General features: G+C 42.7%; 1 protein-coding gene and 1 non-coding gene across 2 annotated transcripts in view; one reads left to right on the top strand and one right to left on the bottom strand.

Moving 5' to 3' along the window:
* The window catches only part of LOC126187367 (uncharacterized), a 478,540-nt gene that overhangs the window by 138,295 nt on the left and 316,356 nt on the right, over positions 1–23,889 (bottom strand). The window lies entirely within an intron of this gene.
* Trnat-ugu (transfer RNA threonine (anticodon UGU)) lies at positions 2,438–2,511 on the top strand. Its single transcript has one exon. It is a non-coding gene; the product is annotated as a tRNA-Thr (tRNA).

A 23,889-nucleotide genomic window follows, 5' to 3' on the forward strand; every position in this document is an offset into this window, starting at 1 on the left:
AGCTTTATAGAGCATTCACACAAGGTTGGCGCCGGTGGCGACACCTACAACGTGCTGACATGAGGAAAGTTTCCGACCAATTTCTCATACACAAACAGCACTTGACCGGCGTTGCCTGGTGAAACGTTGTTGTGATGCCTCGTGTAAGGAGGAGAAATGCGTACCATCACGTTTCCGACTTTGATAAAGGTCGGATTGTTGCCTTTCGCGATTGAGGTTTATCGTATCGCGACATTGCTGCTCGCTTTGGTCGAGATCCAATCACTGTTAGCAGAATATGGAATCGGTGGGTTCAGGAGGGTAATACGGAACGCCGTGCTGGATCCCAACGGCCTCGTATCACTAGTAGTCGAGATGACAAGCATCTTGTCCGCATGACTGTAACGGATCGTGCAGTCACGTCTCGATCCCTGAGTCAACAGATGGGGACGTTTGCAAGACAACAAACATCTGCAATAACAGTTCGACGACGTTTGCAGCAGCATGGACTATCAGCTCGGAGACCATGGCTGCGGTTACCCTTGACGCTGCATCACAGACAGGAGCGCCCGCGATGGTGTACTCAACGACGAACCTGGGTGCACGAATGGCAAAACGTCATTTTTTAGGATGAATCTAGGTTCTTTTTACAGCATCATGGTGGTCGCATCCGTGTTTGGCGACATCGCGATGAACGCACATTGGAAGCGTGTATTCGTCATCGCCATACTGGCGTATCACCCGGCGTGATGGTATGGGGTGCCATTGGTTACACGTCTCGGTCACCTCTTGTTCGCATTGACGGCACTTTGAACAGTGGACATTACATTTCAGATGTGTTACGACCCGTGGCTCTACCCTTCATTCGATCCCTACGAAACCCTACATTTCAGCAGGATAATGCACGACCGCATGTTGCAGGTCCTGTACGGGTCTTTCTGGATACAGAAAATGTTCGACTGCTGCCTTGACAGCACATTCTCCAGATCTCTCACCAATTGGAAACGTCTGGTCAATGGTGGCCGAGCAACTGGCTCGTCACAATACGCCAGTCACTACTCTTGATGAACTGTGGTATCGTGTTGAAGCTGCATGGGAAGCTGTACCTGTACACGCCATCCAAGCTCTGTTTGACTCAATGCCCAGGCGTTACAGCCAGAGGTGGTGGTTCTGGGTACTGATTTCTTAGGATCTATGCACCCGAATTGCGTGAAAATGTAATCACATCTCAGTTCTAGTATAATATATTTGTCCAATGAATACCTGTTTATCATCTGCATTTCTTCTTGGTGTAGCAATTTTAATGGCCAGCAGTGTAGCTAGGGAATTCAGTATCAAGAGTGTGTCGACAATGCCGAAATTCAAGCATTACCTCTCACCACAGACAACGCAGTGGTCGACAGCTTTCACTTAACGACCGAGAGCAGAGGCGTTTGGGTACAGTTGACAGTGCTAACAGCCACGCAGCACTGCGTGAAATAACCTCAGAAATCAATGTGGGACGTTCGACGAACTTCTCCGTTAGGACGGTGAGGCAAAATTTGGCGTTAATGGGCTGCGGCAGCAGACGACCTACTCGAGTGCCTTTGCTGTTACACGTCCTGCAATTCGTCTCCCTGGGCTCGTGACCATATCGGTTGGACCCTAGCGGAAAGCTGTGGCTTGGTTACATGAGTCCCGATTTCAGTTCGTAAGAGCTGATGCTAGGGTTCGAGTGTGGCGCAGATTACGTGAAGCCCTGGACCCAAGTTGTCGACAAGGCACTGTGCAAACTGGTGCTGGCTCCATCATGGTGTGGGCTGTGTTTACATGGGATGAACTGGGAGCTCTGGTCCAAGTGAACCGATCATTGACTGGAAACGGTTGAGTTAGGTTACTTGGACACCATTTGCAGCCATTCATGGACTTCATGCTCCCCAGTAACTATGTCACATCACCAAGCCACAATTGTTTGCGAGTGGTTTGAAGAAAATTCTCGACAATTCGAGCGACTGATTTGGCCACCCAGATAGCCTGACAAGAAAGCCATCGGCCATTTATGGGAGGTCAGTTTGTGAACAACATGCTGCATCAGCAACACTTTCTCAATTATATACGGCTATAGAGACAGTGTGGTTCAGTATTTCTGCAAGGAGCTTCCAACGACTTGCTGAGACCATGCCACGTCGAGCTGCTGCACTAAGCCGGACAAAAGGAGGTCCGACCCCATGTTATGATATGAATATGGTATACATATACCATCTTCATACAGATAAGGCTTACCGGCCAATGATGTTCTTCAGTGCGGATGCACTCACGTTGCTCAAACTCTTACGGGAATCGGTAGGTTGAATGCCGCCAGTAATGAGTATACTGGGCAGGGACACTACAAATGTTGTGTGTGGACAGTAAGTTGGAAATTTGTGTCTCACGGGGAGCGTGCCAGAGATAAGTCCCTATAGTCGCACTATCCTCTGTGTCCTCGATGGCTCAATCGGATAGGGCGACTGCCATGTATGCAGGAGATCCCGGGTTCGAGTCCCGGTCGGGGCACACATTTTCAACTGTCTCCCGTTCATATTTATCAACGCCTGTAAGCAGCTAAGGGCCTGAATTTCATACGATGTTGTGAGGTATCCCTTGACTTTCGTCACCTCAGTATATAAAGGTCTGTCTCTCGTGAAGCAAGGTTTGTCTTAAGATAAAAATAATACTCTTTTGAGAGTGATACCGCGGCATGGAGTAAAATAGCAGAGCTTTATGGCTGTTATCGCCACTTCGACGGACTTGAAATATTTTGCACCAGACGTGGTAGAAGTATTTTATTGTGGCTGACTCGCCTCACGGAACCCTGAACGCAAACAAATTTGCGATGTTTGAAGCTCCCTCTAGGTAGGAAACATTACTAACACTCTTGTGAATTTCGTCTGCTAGTGTCGCTAAAATATCAGTTCAAATGGCTCTGAGCACTATGGGACTCAACATCTTAGGTCATAAGTCCCCTAGAACTTAGAACTACTTAAACCTAACTAACCTAAGGACATCACACACACCCATGCCCGAGGGAGGATTCGAACCTGCGACCGTAGCAATCCCGCAGTTCACGACTTCAGCGCCAGAACCGCACGGCCGCCGCGGCCGGCAAAATATATCAGTTTAACATTTCTAGCCGTGCGGTCTGAAGCATCTTGTCACGGCTCGCGCGGCTCCTCCCGTCGGAGGTTCGAGTCCTCCCTCGAGCATGGGCGTGTGTGTTGTCGTTAGTTTAAGTTAGATTAAGTAGTGCGTAAGCCTAGGGACCGATGACCTCAGCAGTTTGGTTCAAATAGCTTTGAGCACTATGCGACTTAACTTCTGAGGTCATCAGTCGCCTAGAACTTAGAACTAATTAAACCTAACTAACCTAAGGACATCACACACATCCATGCCCGAGGCAGGATTCGAACCTGCAACCGTAGCGGTCACTCGGCTCCAGACTGTAGCGCCTAGAACCGCACGACCACTCCGGCCGGCAGCAGTTTGGTCCCATAGTCCTTACCACAAATCTCCAAAATTTCCTTATCATTTCGACGGAGTGCGTGATCGTTGTCGTCGAGTGGCAGTGTTGACTGTTGACTGTTGATGGTTGATGACAACTAGAAGGGCGGTACTAGTCGTGGCGTCTGGGCCCTCTGTTGTTCCACGGCGCCAGTTAGTGCACTCCAGAGATGTTCCACCATCAGACCACTTCCCCTGAAGTTAGTGACCATATGCTCTATCGAAATGTTGCGGAAAAGTTTCAGCTACACCGTCCGACGCAACGGTCCCGAGTCTTAGCAGCACATGTTTGCTGTTTGTTAGTTACACGTAGCGCTTCAGGAGGAATAGTAATTTTTTTGAGAGACAGACTAGAATAAAAGACTCCACACAACATATATTCAGTTTTTATTGGTTACAGAGACACAGTTGTTGGAATGTGATCCAAAAAAATTGTCTCAGAAGGTGTTAAGTATAGCGCATTTTCGCATTCTCTTAAGAACACCATATGTACAGTAACGCTCAAAAGTATTTTGTAATTACAGTATTATGTTGTCAGTGTTGTTTGCATACAGTCACAACAGCGGAACGAATATAACTGTCACTCCATCAAGAGTTTCACGTCGTTGTGGTTCCATACCTAGTAAACAAGCAAGATCATACAATAACAGTGCAAGTATATGTTTCGTTAGGCCAAAAGTATTTTGTAACTTGCTTTGGTGGTATGGTATTTATTAACTGTTCTTACATAGGCATTCAGACAGTGCTTTTTCTATTTGCAGAGGCAACTAGAAGCATGCCAAAACACAAAGAATACTCGGCTGATTTGAGACAAGCGGTTTTTTTTTTTTTTTTTAAAGAAAGGAAAGTTACAGTTTAGGCTTGCTAGAACTTGAGCATGTCACAGCAACTAATAAGTGTGTGGAGTCGACGACAAAAACAGAAAGGAACAGCAGCCAATTAGTCAAGGTCAGGTCGTCCTTGGAAGACAACAAGGAGGGAGGAGTGAATGATTTCTAAGCAGTCGGCTGCTTGTCCGTCTGCTTGACAAATCCGGGATGATATGGAACAGCATCATGGACTGAACCTTCTAGTCTCTACTGTAACACGTCGCCTAGTAACAGGTGATTTAAATGGTATAGGAACATCATGTAAACCACTCACAAATTCAAAAAATATGAAGGCCAGTATAGAGTTTGCAAAGAAACATCGAACTTCGGACGCTAACCGTCTTATGAAGTGATGAAAGTAAGTTTAATGCATTTTCTCCTGATGGTGTGAGGTACATAATTAATAAAAAAAACCAAAGGGACAACGAAAAATACCAGTTATCGACCATTAAGCGCTGTGGTGGCAGCGCTATGGTGTGGGAATGTTTTTTCTACACCTGGGACTGGTCCTCTAGTCCAAATAGATGGCAAAATTTATCGTTACTTGTACAGTGATATTTTAAAAAGAATATGGGAGAACACGGGAAAAGAATATGCCACGCAACTGGTTATTTCACCAGGACAATGATTCATAACACACCTCCGAGTATTTAAAAACATTTTCACATAAAAAATCAAACTTTTGGTGTGGCCAAGCTCGAGGACAGGTCCAAATTCAATTGAATAGCTCTTAGATGGTTCTCAAATAAGGCTCAATATGCTGCTACGTTATTGAAATAATGGCGAAAGCGTCCATTTGAACTATTACAAAAGTTTGTGGATTCTTTGAGAAATAGATGTGCAGCTGTGATCGAAGCCCACAGGAAGTCAACGAAAACTGATCTGTTCTTTGAATTTCAAAATATTTTTGTTTTATTCTTACATACATAGACCCAAAAATTACTATTCAGCCAAAGGAACTGTTATTTCTGTTTTGATGCATGTTTACTTTGTTTAAACTAAACGTAGTTTTGTACTAAATGGATTATAATTACATACTTTTCAACTATCTACTGGCATTTTTTTCTGTTACACATTTATTTTTATGTAATTTTAACTAATATTACCTACAAAATACATTTGAGCGCTACTGTACTTCTCTTGCGTCCGCTTAGGTTCTTTTATGAGGACAGTATTGTTCATAAAACAAGTGATCAATTCTTCTCTCGCCTTCATATTTCTTCATAGATTTCCGCTTTCAACCATCCCCAGGGGCAAAAATCTAAAGGGGTGATGCCCAGAGACGTCGGTGGCCAAAAAAATGTGATCATTTCTCTCGGTACATTTTCCTCCGAATGTTAGGTACAGATGATGCGTCACCTGACGACTAGAATGCCGGAAGTAAATACCCATCCTTGTAGCCAAAGGAACATCTGTAACTGCTGGAGGCTAGTTTTCGAGAAAATCTAAATAACCGGGCCCTGTAAGACGACGTGATAGATGGTACAACAGGCCCAATAAAGTGATTTTCTGTGATGACAAACCATGCATTTACAAAGAATCGTTCTTGAACATGTCCCGCCACAAAGGCTTGTGGTTTTTCGTATGACCACCGATGAAGCTACTAGTGTAACTGATACCGTCACGAGTGAAAGCTCTTCCATCAGTAACAGTATTGGATTAGTCGGTGGTATGCAACTACCCAACAACAAAATTCTAATCGTGTACTTCACTAGCAACAGCACCGTTTCCGTTACACAACCCGAGCACATAAACAATACCCACACACTCACCATTTGTGAATACATGTGGTATGCTTAAACGATAGGGTACCATTGCCCGACAAATCACAATTTGAATAACATTGTTCAACTTAAGGGTAACTTCACAAATTGAACTTCAGAACAAAAATGTCAGCCGATGAATAAACCCATGGCAACTAGATAGAGTACTACTCGGAAATGAATACTTATCTCTGAACCAGCTATAACTATGCAAACAATAAGAACTGGAAACATTTTACACGATATGGTTTATCTGAAGTAGTCGTACTACCGCCGGCCGACCGGTGTGGCTGAGCGGTTCTAGGCGCTACAGTTTGGAACCGCGAGACCGCTACGGTCGCAGGTTCGAATCCTGCCTCGGGAATGGATGTGCGTGATGTCCTTAGGTTAGTTAGGTTTAAGTAGTTCTAAGTTATAGGGGACTGATGACCTCAGTAGTTAACTCCCATAGTGCTCAGAGCCATTTTGAACCATACTACCCCCTCTAAAAATGTTTAATGTTCCTCTTGGAATACCCTGTATAACCCAGTAAACCACGTGAAATCCACACATACACTCATACATACCGGTACACACTCCGCAGAGCGTCACAAGGTGCATGGTGGAGAGTACCTTGTACCACTACTAGTCATTTTCTTTCCTGTTCCACTCACGTATAGAACAAAGGAAAAACGATTCTCTATATGCCTCCGTAAGAGCCCTAATCTCTCTTACCTTCATGGTCCTTACTCGAAATACGTTGGCGGCAGAAGAACAGTACTTCATTCAGTTTCAAATTACTAGTTTCTAAATTTTAATAGTGCTTCGCGAAAGAAACGTCGTCTTACTTCCAAATACTTCCGTTTGAGTTCACGGAGTATCTACGTAATAATCGCGTGTTGATCGAATATATCGGCAACAAATCTGAAGCCCGCCTCTGAATTGCTTCGATGTCCTCCTTTAATCCAACCTGGTGGCGACCACAAACACTCGATCAGTACTAAAAAATGGGCCACGCTAGTGTTCTGTACACGGTCTACTTTGCATATGAACCACACTTACCTGAAATTCTCTCAATAAACCGAAGTAGACCATTCGCCTAACGTATTACCATTCTTACGAGCGCGTTCCACTTCATGTTGCTTTGCAACGAGACGCCCAGATATTTGATTGACGTGAGTGTCAAGCAGCATATCACTAATACTGTATCCGGACCTGTGGGATGGCTTTTCCTGCTCATCCGTATTTACTTACATTTTTCTACATTTAAAGAAAGCTGCCATCTTTCACAACGACTAGAAATTTTGTCCAAGTCATCTTGTACCCTCCGACAGTCACTCAACGACGACACCTTCCCATACACCATAGCGTTATCAGCAAACAGTCGCAGATGGCAGCTCGCTCTGTCCGCCAGATGTATATGGATACAGAGAATCAGAGCGACCTATCACGCTTCCCTACGGCACTCCTGACGATACCGTTTCTCCGATGAACACTCGCCGCAGAGGACAACGTACTGGGTTGTATTATTTAAGAACTCTTCGAACCAGTCACATACCTCGGAATCTATTCTGTATGCGTCGACCTTCGTTAACAGTCTGCAGCGGCTCACCGTGTCCAGCGCTTTCTGGAAATCTAGAAACAGGGAACCTGCCTGTTGCCCTTCATCCACGGCTAGCAGGATGTCGTACGAGAAATGGGCAAGTTGAATCTACTTCCTCAGCGTTTTCCGAATTTTGTTATTAAACCACGGCGGGTCTTTTCCATCCTTAATCCACACACTTGGCCATACATCTCCCATTCTCCAGAGCGCGATTTACAATGCGGTTTCAACTTAGCACAAAATTCCTCAACGTCGATCAAACTGGAAGTAAATGATGTCCATTCATTGACTAGGTATGATGCGAACAACTGCTTATCTGCTCTTTTTAGCAGTAGTACTTTCCCTACCTTCCTGATGCGTTTATTGGCACTAGTTAACCATCGTCGCTATGATATTATTACTCCTCTCCTTGTAGATTAGTGACCGTTTCTTAATTATGTGATGAGCATTCGCGTGGTTTTTATTAAACACAGTGGACTGGTATGTCACTATTACTTTTTTATAACACAGGAAGCGAGAAAGGCGAGAGCTCAGAACGCCCAGACCACGATTCATTTAGACGTATTATAGAAAGACCGGCTCATCATCTCAAACAGAAAAAAACTCTTTTCTCTGGATGTTGGAAACTAGCTCAGGCGCTCACTGTGTCACAGCAAGTTGTCTGATTTATTTATAATATCAAAATTCAACTGCATAACTCCTAAAAGTAATTACATTTCTAGCACACCACATAGTTATTAAGTAACAAACCACTGGAAAGTTCATACTAAACCATTTACTACATTCTTTACGTGATTATAATAACGAAATTATGCCATGAGATTCGAATAAAATTTAAACTTTCATAAGTTCTTAAATCTGGAATTATATATATATATATATATATATATATATATATATATATATATATATATATCCAGTGCGGACGGTATTTGCTTCGTGATACATTACCCGTGTTAAAATGGACCGTTTACCAATTGTGGAAAAGGTCGATATCGTGTTGATGTATGGCTATTGTGATCAAAGTGCCCAACGGGCGTGTGCATGTATGCTGCCCGATATCCTGGACCACATCATCCAAGTGTTCGGACCGTTCGCCGAATACTTAAGTTATTTAAGGAAACAGGAAGTGATCAGCCATGTGTGAAACGTCAACCACTACCTGCAACAAATGATGATGCCCAAGTAGGTGTTTTAGCTGTTGTCGCGGGCTGATGCGCACATCATTAGCAGACAAACGGCGAGAGAATCGGGAATCTCAAAAACATCGATTGCACCCGTAACATATTTCTATGCACCAGGAATTGCATGACGACGACTTTGAACGTCGTGTACAGTTCTGCCACTGGGCACAAGAGAAATTACGGGACGATGACACATTTTTTGCACGCGTTCAGTTTAGCGACGAAGCGTCATTCACCAACAAAGGTAATGTAAACCGGCATAATATGCACTATTGGGCAACGGAAAATCCACTATGGCTGCAAAAAGTGGAACATCAGCGACCTTGGCGGGTTAATGTATGGTGCGGCATTATGGGAAGAAGGATAATTGGCCCCCATTTTATCGATGGCAATCTAAATGGTTCAATGTATGCTGATTTTGTACGTAATGTTCTACCGATGTTACTATAAGATGTTTCACTGCATGACAGAATGGCGATGTACTTCCAACATGATGGATGTCCGGCACAGCTCGCATGCGGTTGAAGCGGTATTGAATAGCATATTTCTTGACAGGTGGATTGGTCGTCGAAGCACCATACCATGGCCCGCACGTTCACCGGATCTGACGTCCTCGTATTTCTTTCTGTGGGGTAAGTTGAAGGATATTTGCTATCGTGATCCACCGACAACGCCTGACAATATGCGTCAGCGCATGGTCAATGCATGTGCGAACATTACGGAAGGCGAACTACTCGCTGTTGAGAGGAATGTCGTTACACATATTACCAAATGCATTGAGGGTGACGGACATTATTTTGAGCATTTATTGGATTGATGTGGTATTTACAGGTAATCACGCTGAAACAGCATGCGTTCTCAGAAATGATAAGTTCACAAAGGTACATGTATCACGTTGGAACAACCTAAATAAAATGTTCAAACGTACCTACGTTCTGTATTTTAATTTAAAAAACCTACCTGTTACCAACTGTTCGTCTAAAATTGTGAGCCATATGTTTGTGACTACTACAGCGCCATCTATCACAAAGCGAAGAAAGTGGTCCAACTAAAACATTCATATTTCTTTACGTAATACACCAACATGTAATAAAATATGGGGGTTCCTATTTAAAAAAAAACGCAGTTGATATACGTTTGACAAGTTTGGTTCTTTGTAGTTTTTCCGTTATATGTAATGCTAAATACTCTATATTAAAGACGCCCTGGTCTTTTATTTGCATTATCTTTCTGCCTTCAGACTACTGAACATTAGCATTTCTATATCACGATACTATTTCTCCTAAATACAACGCGTGAATTTTGAATTGTACAATTCACTCCATACGAAAAACTAGTATTTCAGGGTCATTCGCTACTTCTTCCACGAATTGTGTTGATGTTGAGAGTCCTTGGTCACCACGGCTGACACCATTACCCTTGCCGTCGGCTCTTATGGCACCTATGAACCAAACAATATTTGTTTTTTAAAGTACGGTAGTGCAGAAAACTCGAAACATTTGTAAATGTATGCTATTAGTTATTTAGAATCTTACCCATTTTTTTTCGGAACTGCAGCTTCAAATTGAAAGCTGTGACGGCACACTCCGAGGCGCGAAGGCCAGTACGAATTGCCAGAATTGTATTGACCATGGCGTTCCCCATCCTGGTCCTATTCGAAATTTTGGCAATATTCGTTTCACGAAAGAGCCTCTCTACTTCTGCACTTGACGAAGACAGCATTAGAAGTAACTTAGCCCAATTGTAGAGCTCACAAGAGAGCTTCTGCTAACCTGCATACTCGTATTTCGATACTTCAGACCAAAATCCAAACGTATCTGTTGCTTTCTTCCACTAGAAACATATTTTTTTCTTTTTTTTCTGCCACTGGGGTGCTATGCCAGACAAGATGGCCCGACTGACACCTATTTCCAGAGGTGCAATATTGTCCTTTACTCTTCTTAAACAGTTTTTTTTTTTGCTTTAGATGATACCTTGTGAAGTACTTCAACATTCTTCAGGAGATGGCCTTTGATCACTGACAAGACGTGCAATAAAGTTAATGAAACTTTCCCAATTCCCTTTTAAATATCCACATCCATTCCATCGCTAGTACGCAAAATTTCTAAATGCTTTTCAAAAGCTAAACTCACATGTCGCCTGGGATGAAGGAAATTCTTTATTGCTTTTACAGAAAACAGATCCTCTTGTCATTACCATTTGAACAAGTGCTCTGATTGAAATAATGAGATGTTGCATCAATTTGGTGGGGTCCGCAGATGTAGGCTGGATCGTGTTATTAACTACGTTGTACTTCCGCAAGATTGGTCGTAGAAATATGGAAAATAGTTTTGTTTTATTGTCTCTATGAATTTTGTATAGTGCCTCAGCGGTATAGCACTTTTCATTCACAGAGGCTTCCCTGAAGTATCCTGTTAGAACCTCCAACTAATTAAGAACGTGATCACAGACGGGCTCAAATGAGATCCATTCTGTTCCGGGGATTGGTAGAATCTTCAAGGGAACCTCATCATAAAGTGTAGTATATACGTCATTGTAGGCATTTTGCCTTATTGAGGAGCGATGAGACTGTGTGTTTCGGGAAAAAATGAATTCCAAAGGGATGGTAATTCTTCTTTACAAGAAGAAGAAAGGGCCAATTGGATGAAGTGACAATAACAAGGAAAAAGGATTAGTTGTATTTCTCGCCTAAGGAGAGTATGAACTTCGTTGTCTTTGTCCACTATAACAGATGTGCTCTATGTGCGTCTGCCTTGCATTTTCTGCGAATTCATTTCAAAGACAGCTAATGCAGCTTTCACACGTTCAAGAGTTTTTTTTTTTTTGCATTACCTGAATCAATCTCTAACAGTTTCAAAAATGCTTAAACTACACACCCTTTGTCTTCTGAGAAGTACAAAGTACAGGTTCACAATTATTGAACTATACGAAATAAAATCGTCATATCTTTTGAGAGGTTTGAGTTAGGACGTTCAAATTGCACGGTTGGCCGCGGTGCGTGATGGGAATTACTATTCGCTGTATGGTTTGGTTTATCGACGAAGCCCACTTTCATTTGGGTGGGTTCATTAATAAGCAAAACTGGCGCATTTGGACGATGAGAATCCTCATTTCTCCATCGAGAAGTCTCCGCACCCTCAACGGGTGACTGTGTGGTGTGCAATGACCAGTCACGGAATAATCGGTGCGATACTCCTTGAGGGCACGTTGACTACCGAACAGTACGCGAAGGTTTTGGAAGATGATTTCATCGACCATTATCCAAAGTGACCCTGATTTCGACAAGATGTGGTTCATGCAAGAAGAAGCTCGACAGCATCAATCAGGAGAGTGTTTGATGTCCTGGTGGTGCACTTTTTTGGGGACCGTATTCAGGCTGTGGGGTACCCAGAGGTCACTGGCATGGGCCTTGATTGGCCGCCATATTCTCCGAATCTGAACACATGCGACTGCATTTTGTGAGGCTATATTAAAGACAAGGTGTAAAGCAATAACCCCAAAACCATTGCTGAGCTTGAAACAGCCATTCAGGAGGTTATCGACACCATCGATGTTCCGACACTTCAGTGGGTCAAGCACAATTTCGCTATTCGTGTGCTCCACATCGTTGCCAATGAGGGAAGGCATATCTAACACGTCATAACCTAAATCCGAATAACTATATTGACGTTTAAATGTTGAATAAAGTGTGTGCACGCCGTAGTTTCTAACTAATTTGGGTTTTTTCATATAGTTCAATAATTGTCACCCTGAACAAATGTCTCTCTGTTTCGTAATATTAATGTCGGTACTCTCATCCACATGTATGCTATACGAACTATCAACAACACCATTTTTCATCAAAACTTTGAACTGTCGATGTATTACATTTTTATCGCTTCATTGCATTTTGCGCAATGTATTTTCAGATCACTTATTTGGGAAGACCGTTTGTTCAGCTCGCAGAGGTGATCAACAGCACAATGCATGCTCCAATTAATAATGTCATTCCGGCCTCGGTTCTAGCCGTGTGACTGATTGATCTCTTGATTGAAAATTCAGTTTAGATTGTCTAGTCAAAAAAAAAATCGTTTAGCAGCTTTCAAATGCTTGTCTGATTTAGAATTAACTCTCACTACCAGTCCCGATTACTTGCGGTCGAAAAGGAATTGTCAAAAACGACATCTCACCTTTGTTTTATCTGTCGGCACCTTCTGAATCCAGTCTTTTAATTCTTCATCTTTTAACCGGTCTTATCTATATTGTTGCGTATACAGGTTGAACCGACAAACTCCAGGGACGGATTCCTGACTGGAAATGGAGGGAAGAAGGTTCTATGAACATTTGTCCGGAAACGCATCTCTGCCATGGTAGATGGCGCTGACGAATGCCATGGTAGATGGCGCCGTGTGCCCCTTGCTTGTTGCAGTAGCCGAGATGGTGTTCGTGTACGGCCAAGCAGATGGAAATGGTCGAGAGGCAGCACGGCTATACCAAAACGAGTACCCTCACATACACCAACCACATCATGGAACTTTTCCAAGTCCTTCTTGGGCGTTTGTGTGATCACGGGTCCTTTAAAACAGACGAATGTGAAGGGAGGCGGCGGACTGTCCCTACAGCAAATCTGGAGGACCGAGTTCTACAGGATATTGAGACAACCCCTACTACAAGGTCCAGGCAAGCGGTCCGCCAACATGGTATAATCCAAAGTGTGGTTATGTGTAGCCTTCATGGCAACCACTACTATCCTTATCAGCTGCAACGTGTGCAAGGATTATCGGCTGCGGAATTCTCTCTACGGGAAGGGTTTTGTCGATGGTTTATGCACCAGATCATTATAATTATTTAATTCCTGTCATCAGTACTTTTTACCGACGAAGCAACTTTTACTACAGCTGGCATCATCAGTCAATCGTCATCTGTAGGCTGCAGACAATCCTTGGGGAATGGTTGAGGCGGCTCGTCAGCATCGGTTTAGCATCAGGGTGTGGGCAGGGATTATTGGCGAGCGCATACCTGGACCGGTTATTGTTCCACAACAACTCGACAGAGGAACGTGCCTGACTACCTACGGAATACTCTGCCTGGGCTGCTTGAGAATGTGCCTTTCGCAATACGACTGATTACGTGGTTTCTGCATGACGGAGCACCACCCGACTTCGCCATTACAGTTCGCCGATACCTCAAAATCTTCCCCAGACGCTGGATAGGACTCGGAGGTCTTGCAGCATAGCCTGCTAGATCACCGAACTTATACCCCCTGGATTTTTACCTCTGGGGACATCTGAAAAGCGTTGTTTATGCTGAATCAGTTCCTCATGTGCAGACCCTTCAATAGCGTGTTCACAACGCCTATTACGCTATTCGGCGAGAGGCCGGAACGTGCAAAAGAGTGCGGCAATCCATGACGCGACGTGTCAACGCATGCGTTGCGTCCAATGGATGCCACTTTGAACATCTTTTGTGATATGATGCGATGCAGCTCTGTACTTTTTTCTAGGACGATTTGTTGTCGTTGTACGCACACCGTAAATTTCCGGCCATATGTTCATAGGATCCGTCACTGCAGTTTGTCGGTTTTGTTAATGTTCACCCTGTAAGGGAATTTCTTCGGCATTTTTTAACAATACATACACACGTTTAAGAAAACTGCCCTCTTATTCAAAACGGAAAGACTTAAATAAATGCACTGAAAACAATTAGGGACTGCTGCCAAAGAACTGTTGATTATAAGAATGGCTGTTACAGCACTGCAGACTGTGTAGTAGCAAGAGGGATTCTTTATTCAAGGAAATCACGATGCTCCCGCTATGGTTTGCTGTCAGACGTCAGACGTCAAGCAATACACTACAATATTCAGAATACTGTTTTCAAAAATATATTGAATTATGTATTACAAATGCACGTCCAAAATATTAATTACCTTATTAATTGATTGGAATTTCTTCTTTGAGCGTCAATATGGTAATAACAACGCGAATTAAGTTAATTAATTTAAATTAGTTAAATTACCTAGTTTATTAAAATTGAGCAATGCAAGAAATCTCCCAGGTTTTCGGCTGACGGCTGAGAAGATCATTTTCCGGGATTAAGGAATACAAATCTGTCAAAATCATCCGAAAATAGACTGATTTGGTTACACTGACTTCACGGCTACCATTCGACTGTTTCCTCCGACCGAATGTTCGAAATCGATAGCACTTGTGGACTCTTCTTTAACTACTCCCGCGCTCATAACAAGCAACTACGAAACACGTCGTTGAGTTCAGAGGTACTCGAACACATGTCGCACCTCTCAGAGGTATGGGTTCCCGTATCGATCGAAATGCAACAAGGGTGATCTCACAGTCTGCTAGGGTGTAGACGGATTAGGGAAGATCAGCACATCAGCTGTAGGTTGCGCAAAACCCCAAACTTCCAGATGCCGGCACTGGCATCTCTAACAGCAGTACGATCCCACAGCTAGGCCAGCAAACTGCAAGCTGCAACTACAACATCACTTGACCCTCTCAGAGGAAAACGTAGAGTCTTGTCATGGTCGGGACACTTATTGGTCCATCAAGAGCACAGAAATATAAGCCAGTGGGTTCTGCAATGTGTTTGTCCGAGTCCGTGACATATTCTGGGAACAGCGAAGCTGACACACAATGAGCCAGGATGGTTGGCGACTCATGCCCGAGAAGACTGGCTGGCAGGTTCACGCGCTAATAGCAGCTCTCCTCGTACTTCTTTGGAAATTTTACCTTTGTGGGTTACACTGGACCACTGAAACATGCACCGGAGAGGTGCGGTACTGTGGAAAGTCGTACTTGGCAGTTCGTTTTGTTAGCAGCCAAAAAAATAGTTTGAACCCTTGCTATAGAGGAGACTGGGATAGTGACGGGGATCCTGAAATGGCCATCATTGATGCATAAGCAAACGGCAATATGGTAGGAGCATTCTATTAAGCACTACGAAGTGTGATCAAAAATACGGCGAATAATTTTGTAATAAATAAAGTAATTACCTTGCACCGAGTATGATTTAATCTCCTTCAAATTACTATCCTTAGCTAGCAATGTACGTATTCCAGCGTTGAATCGATGACTAGAAGCATTTCTGGGAGGCTTCTGCTGTCAGGGCGTTCAGCTGCTCCGTTTTGGTCCTCTCAGTGCCAGGAATTGTTTCAAAACTCTTTCCTTTAAGCATGGTATTACATTTTTGGAAGAGCCAGAAGTCGCACTGTGCTACATCTGTGAGTAAGGCGAATGTAGACAGACAGGGACACTTATTCCGGCCATAAACTCGCCAATCAACCGCTAGGTGTGACACGGAGCGTTGTCGTGATGAGGAAAGAAGCCAATGATCTCTTTCTTCGTACTTAGTTGCACAAACGTTGCAATACGCCTCTGTAAAATTCAGCGTTCACAGTTGTTCACCTTGGAACGAATTCTGATAGCACAACATCCTCAGTAGCAAAAAAAGTGCATGACTTTGATATTCGATTTTGGCTGACGCTCCTTTTTAGGGCGAGGAGATTCACTCGTTTTCCATGGGAACTGTGAAACTGAAATTGTAGTCTCAGGGACACAGACCCAAGTTAAACCTCAAAATATTGGACATAAATTCCGGATGTAAATCAAGACGATCCTTCAACTCTGTGAAAACTGACCGACAAATTTTCTGTTCATGGTTCAAAAGTCTAGGAACAAATTTGGTGCTCACTCGCCTCATTTGCAAATTATCGGTTAAAGTGGTTAACTCGAACCCGCACGAGATGCTAAGTTCTTCGCCGGCCGGTGTGGCCGTGCGGTTAAAGGCGCTTCAGTCTGGAACCGCGTGACCGCTACGGTCGCAGGTTCGAATCCTGCGTCGGGCATGGATGTGTGTGATGTCCTTAGGTTAGTTAGGTTTAATTAGTTCTAAGTTCTAGGCGACTGATGACCTCAGAAGTTAAGTCGCATAGTGCTCAGAGCTATTTGCTAAGTTCTTCGATGAGCTGTCGAATAGTTATTCGTCTGTTTGAGCGAACCATTTTCACCGCTTTTTGTACGTTTTCTTCTGTATGTGAGGTTAATGGACATTCCGAACATTGTTCGTGTTCTACAGCTTCTAAATCGCTCGGGCCACTTGTAAACAGTCTTCGAAGTTACCTACATTTTCGCTATACACCAATTTCAATATTTCATGCGTTTTTTTGGCACTTTTTTTGCAACTTAACAGAACTTAACGTTGACGCGTTGTTCAGAATCCATGATGCACGACAGACGCGATAAATACAACTTCAGTCTAGTGTCTCTGGAAGCTCACTCCCAAGTCAGAACATATTACATCTTCATGCTGCCCGTCTCATCGGATCAGGCTGTCGGACGAATTACATAAGATAGTTGTTGTGTCACCAGTTGCTACTAAACAATCCATTCACGGTATTTTTTGATCACATCACGTATTACGCAATGGCCTTCTAGGTAACTAATGGTGATGAAACTGACAATTTAGCAGTCTGTCAACAGTTGTAGCGCAGTGAAGCTCTATTTCGAAAATTTTCAACTACGAAATCATAGTTCTTACATCAACGTTATGTCCTTTTCTTTCACTGAGATGATAATTTCAACCAATTTGAAATAAATTGTAATAAGGGCACTGTTAAAAAGGATACGATCTGTCGCGAAATGGAAACCACAGTGAAAATCAAAAGTATTTTATTTGCATTAGTTACACACCTTCCAGCAACGTCTCTACATAATCACCGCTCCGTCTGAGACATCTGTCGTAGCATTGTGCCTACTTTCCCGTACCCTCGTCATAGAAGGCAACCACCTGCACTTTTCGCCGATTCTCTGCGCTGATCTGCGGTTCGTTATTTGTGCCAAAACGTTGACTTCATAGCCAGCGGTTCATGTCAGCAGAGAAGAAAATCAGAGGGAACGAAGTCCAGGCTGTATGGAGAACGATCAAACACTTGCCATCGAAAACGCTGCAGGGCTTCCTCATTGCCCCTGCAGAGTGCGGCCGAGAACTGTCATGAAGAAGGAATGCATGACAGTTATGTTATGTGGGCCGCATCAAATCAGGGGAAACCTCTCACGGGCACTCATACTTGGCGGAAGACACTGTTCTCTAGGCATCTTTATATGCTCACTGTGCACCCAGAACGGAAAAGACAAACATGACGCCATCAATGGGAATACTAGAGACAGTGTCCAACATACCTATGCAGAGCTTTATCAGATTTTCACTGTGGTTTCCATTTCGCGACCGATCGTACCTTACTTTCGGAATACGCCTCGTATTTTTGTCTTCGTAAGCTTTCCCGGCGAAATAACTGGTGATACTCTTTTAGGGCTCGCAACCGGGTCTTCAGGTCAAGTTGACACAATATACAGACGATCCACCTTGCTGTCATCATCAAGTGTGACGTCGAGACGGCAACAGCAGCGTTTCACTTGATAATGATGACAAGGTAGGCTGTCGAAATATTGCGTCCACTTGATTTAAGATACGACAGAAAACCCGAGAAGAGTATCCCCAGTAGTACATTTGTTTGCTACATAAATTATTTCGGTAATTTATATGAATGTTTCAAAATATTGGTAGCAGACTAACAAGAAAACATTACCAACTTAGCCCCATTTTTTGAGGAGGAAGAAGTACACTTGCAGGATATCAGCCCCAGCAATAGATCTCATGTGAAAATTTGGGCCTTAATGCTGACAGTAAACAATTATGATATTCTGAAAGAACAGCTTTTAAACATGCCAGCGCACGGGTTGGTTGTCGCTCGGTCCGACCCACCGCAGCCGCTTAATGACCGAGCGCGAAGTAATGTGTGGTGCTTTGTTCATTGTGTCAAAGTGCGCGGCTTCTAACGTGTAGCTGCTGCCAGAGATGTTTCTACTTTGAACATTTTCATGTTGTCATTCGCACATACAGTATAAATGAATGACACCAATGAGTGTCTCATTAAAGAAGTAGCGTCGCGCTATTTAATTATTAACATCTCTTTTGTGCCTTATTTTTCTTGGATTGCAAAGCTGATAGTGTTAAAGTGAAGTAAATTTGCAAAAGGCGCGTTGTTCTTAATCGTGATTGGCAAGATTAAATTATAAATCGATAACATTAATTTCATTTATAACAATTTCTCACTCACTTAGTTTAATTCATTTTGATGTTGGGGCATATTTATATTGAATACTGTTAAAACAATACTGATCACATATGTGGTAAGGTTGTTATATTAGATACTCTTTTCACGCAAAATAAATTGTTCTGGAACAAAATTTGAAACCATGTTTGACAGACGTGCCCTCCTGCCCCCTCCTGTACCCTCGCCTTTAGCATCCCGCGGATAGGAGGGCGCTGTCATTCCGCAGTACACTCCCTCGAGCTCGAGCATTAGGCGGATGCTGTGGGGCGGAGAGAGTGACAAACAATCGGTGCGGGGGAATGTCTGAAAACTGTACATCCAAATTGGTGGACCCGATATCTTACTAACGCGATTTTTTAAAATTTGAGGTCAATTTGTTTCCTTGTCAGCGTAATGCAGCCACTTTACTTCCCGGCATTGTCTTCGTTACACATGCCTGGAAATCGCATAAGAACAACTTATGAAATTAAGAGGAATGTAAGAGCTGTTAATGATGCAGTTTCCATAACGAAGGTTTAAGAACACTAAAGGCTGCATGTCTCAGGTAACAAAACCGTTCCTTAAAATCTGAAAACGCGTAAAAATAGCTTCCTGTGAGGTAACGAAGTTCTCACAAGGCCTGTTCAACAGTTTCCACTATTTCTATGTCTACCGAACAAAGGGCAGAAGCAACGTTCGGAAAGTCAAATGACAGATCGGTTACCACTGATGATCCTGTCAATATCCCTATCTAGATTTAATTCTACAACACTGATAAATGATGCAAATCCTGACCAGATTATTTTACCTAATCAGTCCTAAATTAGCGGCTTAATAAAATAACCGCATTGTTAGTACCTGAAAGGCGGTACCAACAGGAGTGGTTTTACGGTTACCTGATTACCTACTTGCAGCACATAGGTAGATAAGGTAAACTCCAATGCTTCAAGACCAACCCCAATGAAGGAAAAATTTGAAAGACAAAATAATAAACAAACAAGAAGATAGCCATGCTTAAAATAGATGAAACCAACAACAAAACTGAAAGGAGAAAACGTAGAAGGAATTAATATTTGATTTAGAATACGACAATTCCAATGAACGAGAGCTACAACGTCAAGATGAACCTGAAAATGGCGATTTAGGAGAAAAGGAAGGAGTTTTTTTATTGAGAAGAATTTGGAATTTCCGGAATATGGGTTCACCAATATAGAATGGTGTATGAATGGAATGATGTACGGAATGGTGTATGGATGTAATGTAATGCAATGGTGTGTGAATGGAATGGTGTATGGATTTAATGTAATGGAATGGTGTATTGAATGGTGTATGGAATATGGGCACGCAGCGTATGGGACATAGCTGAAGGCTGCATGTGTGACTCACGTGACAGGAAACAAAGAAACTGAATGTTACTGTGCTCTTTTTCCTTACCGTACATAACGTAATTCTGTATTTTAATAACAAAGATCTTGTAGCCTAGACTACACACTGAAAGATAAATAAATACAATGATACAATTGTTCTTCAACACTTTCACATACGAGAATATTATAAGATTGCACATGGCTTTAAATGGCCACAGCTACTTCTGTCATCGCCCCAAGACAGCAGTTAATGCCGTCGATGTTTGCGAAAACAATTTTTACTGGTGAAATAATCAAGTTGAAAAAATCTTTAAAATATCACTTCAACATGTATACGATTGTTCAGAAAAATGATGTGGATCACCAAAATATCTTACTATTTTTAAGAAAGAAATTTTCATTTCCTTACGTGATCGCCGTTACCCGAGGCTCCACAAAACTCGTCGTTGGTTCTTCAGTCTCTCCACCCCCAGCTCTTCCAGATACTTGCAGGACTCGGTGTACATGTGTACGTTAAAGGTGTAATGTGGAAATTCCGTTTATAAAGAAATTATGTAACATGGGAGCAATTTATGTATCTAAAATACAGGTTTAAGCTATCTCATACAATGACAAAACCAATTATTATGAAATATCCCTATTTGAATGGAGAAAATGAAAAAATAACAATACCATATGTTAGTGCAAAACTCTCGAAAGATCGGCGAACATGTGCAGTCTAGCCTTATAAAACCCGACCTCACAACTGTCAGAATACTTCGGCGATGTTTCTGTCAGCCAGTGAGTATTTTTGGGGGAAACATAGCACTTCTGTTGAAGTTGTGCTTGAGATCTGTTATAAGCATCAAGTTTTACAGAACAAAGTTCGACTGTTGACTGTTATTGTTCTTCAGCAATACTGTCGTGAAGATCTCTGTTGTATTTTAGAAAATGGTCAATTTTGTCTTTACCTTAGGGCTTCCTTCCGACTCAGGATCATTGCCTCCAAAATTTGCCATTACCGCATCTATTATTTGGAAGGCTTCTGCCATCATTATTGTCTTCAGTTCTCTTGCAGGTTCAAATTCTTTGACTTTATTCCTTATTTCCTTCCCTGTAAGGCATTAGATTCTCGTAGCGCAATGCTTCCACAATTGAAACTTGGAATCTCGTGCACATTCTGTTCTTCAGTATCTGCAACACCTTATTGTGCCATGTCCACTATCTCTTCAGCGTCACTGGTAATGGTACTGACCAGTTAATTTTCTGGAATTGATACAGGATTAGACCACAGTTTTCTCTGTATATACTCTTTTAAATTTTGGAGCTGCCAGAGATAAAATATAGGGAACGAAAGGTTCCTATAACTTGCTCAGAAAACGGACACGAGTTATAAGGGCCGAAGAACATGAAAGGGACGCAGTAACTGATAAGTTAGTGTGATGCCATCGCAGCCCAATCACCATTCAATCCGCGCATAAGGCGACCAATAAGGAAAGTAAAGGAAACCAAGGAGAAATTTCGGATTGGAATCAAAGTTCAGGGAGAAGAAATAAAAACATTGAGGTATGTCGATGTCACTGTTATTCTGGCAACAAGAGACTCGGGAGCAATTGAACTGAATGGATGGTGTCTTAAAAGAAGTTATAATATGAATATCAACAAAAGTAAAACAAGCGTAATGGAGTGTTATTGAACTAAGTAATTCGATGATGAAGGAATTAGGTTAGAAATGAGACACTAAAGACAGTAGCATAAGTTTTGTTATTGGGAAGAAAACTGGCTGACAAAGGCCGAAGGTAAGAGGATGTAAAATGCAGACTGGCAAGAGCAAGAGAATCTGAGAAATTCTTTTAACATTTAACATAAATTTAAGATTTGCAGAGTGTGTTGTGAAACTGCCTGTTTAGAATGTAGACTTACATGGAAGTAAAACATGTACTAGAAGTAAAGGCAAGAGGAGAATGAAAGCTTTTGAAATGTTCTGTTACAGATGAATTCTAAAGATGATATAGATCGGTCAAATAACTCACGAGACAGTACGAAATCGATCAGAGAGAAAATAAGTGTAAGGCACAATTTGACTTACACAAGAGACGGGGTTATAGGAAATGTTTTGAAGCATCAAGGAATAGCCAGTTTTGTAATGGAGGGAACTATGGTGGATATTAGGTGTGGAAGGGGATCCAAATTTAACTAGAGCAAGGAGATTAAAATGGATTTTGGTTACAGTATTTACGCAGATATGAAGAGATTAGTAGAGGATGGACTAGGATGGAGAGCTGCATCAAACCAGTATTCGGACTGAATATTTTTTATTTTTTCTAATGATTCAGCTTTTCCGCGAGTAGTTCTCATAGTAAATTGATTAAATATTACAGCAAGCAAAATGTAATCATACGTTTATCATTCTCACAGGGGCCCAGTGCATTTCAAATTCTTTTTTAACAATCATGACTTTCATTCACGATTCTTCACATTGACAGACTCTCTCACTTCTCTTTTCTTTCATTCTCACTCTCTGACAATCACAGTTATAAGACAGCGCTGTTATTATTCAAAAAAATGTTCGTAAAGACGCTCAAACGTACAGATTTACTCCAGATGAAAGATACAGGTAGTGGGCGAAAGTAGAATCGTGAGGGTGGCTCGTGAGTCGTACCTAGATAATTCAGCGGATAACTGAATTGCCCACAAAAAACAAGGTTCGATGTTTTGAACCCCGTCCGGCACACAATTTTAATCTGATGAGAAGGTTCGAAACAGATTTTCATGGTACATACATCATTCAATAATATGACAAAATATAATGCATGATGTTTAAAAATACACTCCTGGAAATTGAAATAAGAACACCGTGAATTCATTGTCCCAGGAAGGGGAAACTTTATTGACACATTCCTGGGGTCAGATACATCACATGATCACACTGACAGAACCACAGGCACATAGACACAGGCTACAGAGCATGCACAATGTCGGCACTAGTACAGTGTATATCCACCTTTCGCATGGAGACGATCGTAGAGATGCTGGATGTAGTCCTGTGGAACGGCTTGCCATGCCATTTCCACCTGGCGCCTCAGTTGAACCAGCGTTGGTGCTGGACGTGCAGACCGCGTGAGACGACGCTTCATCCAGTCCCAAACATGCTCAATGGGGGACAGATCCGGAGATCTTGCTGGCCAGGGTAGTTGACTTACACCTTCTAGAGCACGTTGGGTGGCACGGGATACATGCGGACGTGCATTGTCCTGTTGGAACAGCAAGTTCCCTTGCCGGTCTAGGAATGGTAGAACGATGGGTTCGATGACGGTTTGGATGTACCGTGCACTATTCAGTGTCCCCTCGACGATCACCAGTGGTGTACGGCCAGTGTAGGAGATCGCTGCCCACACCATGATGCCAGGTGTTGGCCCTGTGTGCCTCGGTCGTATGCAGTCCTGATTGTGGCGCTCACCTGCACGGCGCCAAACACGCATACGACCATCATTGGCACCAAGGCAGAAGCGACTCTCATCGCTGAAGACGACACGTCTCCATTCGTCCCTCCATTCACGCCT

Source organism: Schistocerca cancellata, chromosome 5, assembly GCF_023864275.1.
Source record: "Schistocerca cancellata isolate TAMUIC-IGC-003103 chromosome 5, iqSchCanc2.1, whole genome shotgun sequence".
Taxonomy (NCBI): domain Eukaryota; kingdom Metazoa; phylum Arthropoda; class Insecta; order Orthoptera; family Acrididae; genus Schistocerca; species Schistocerca cancellata.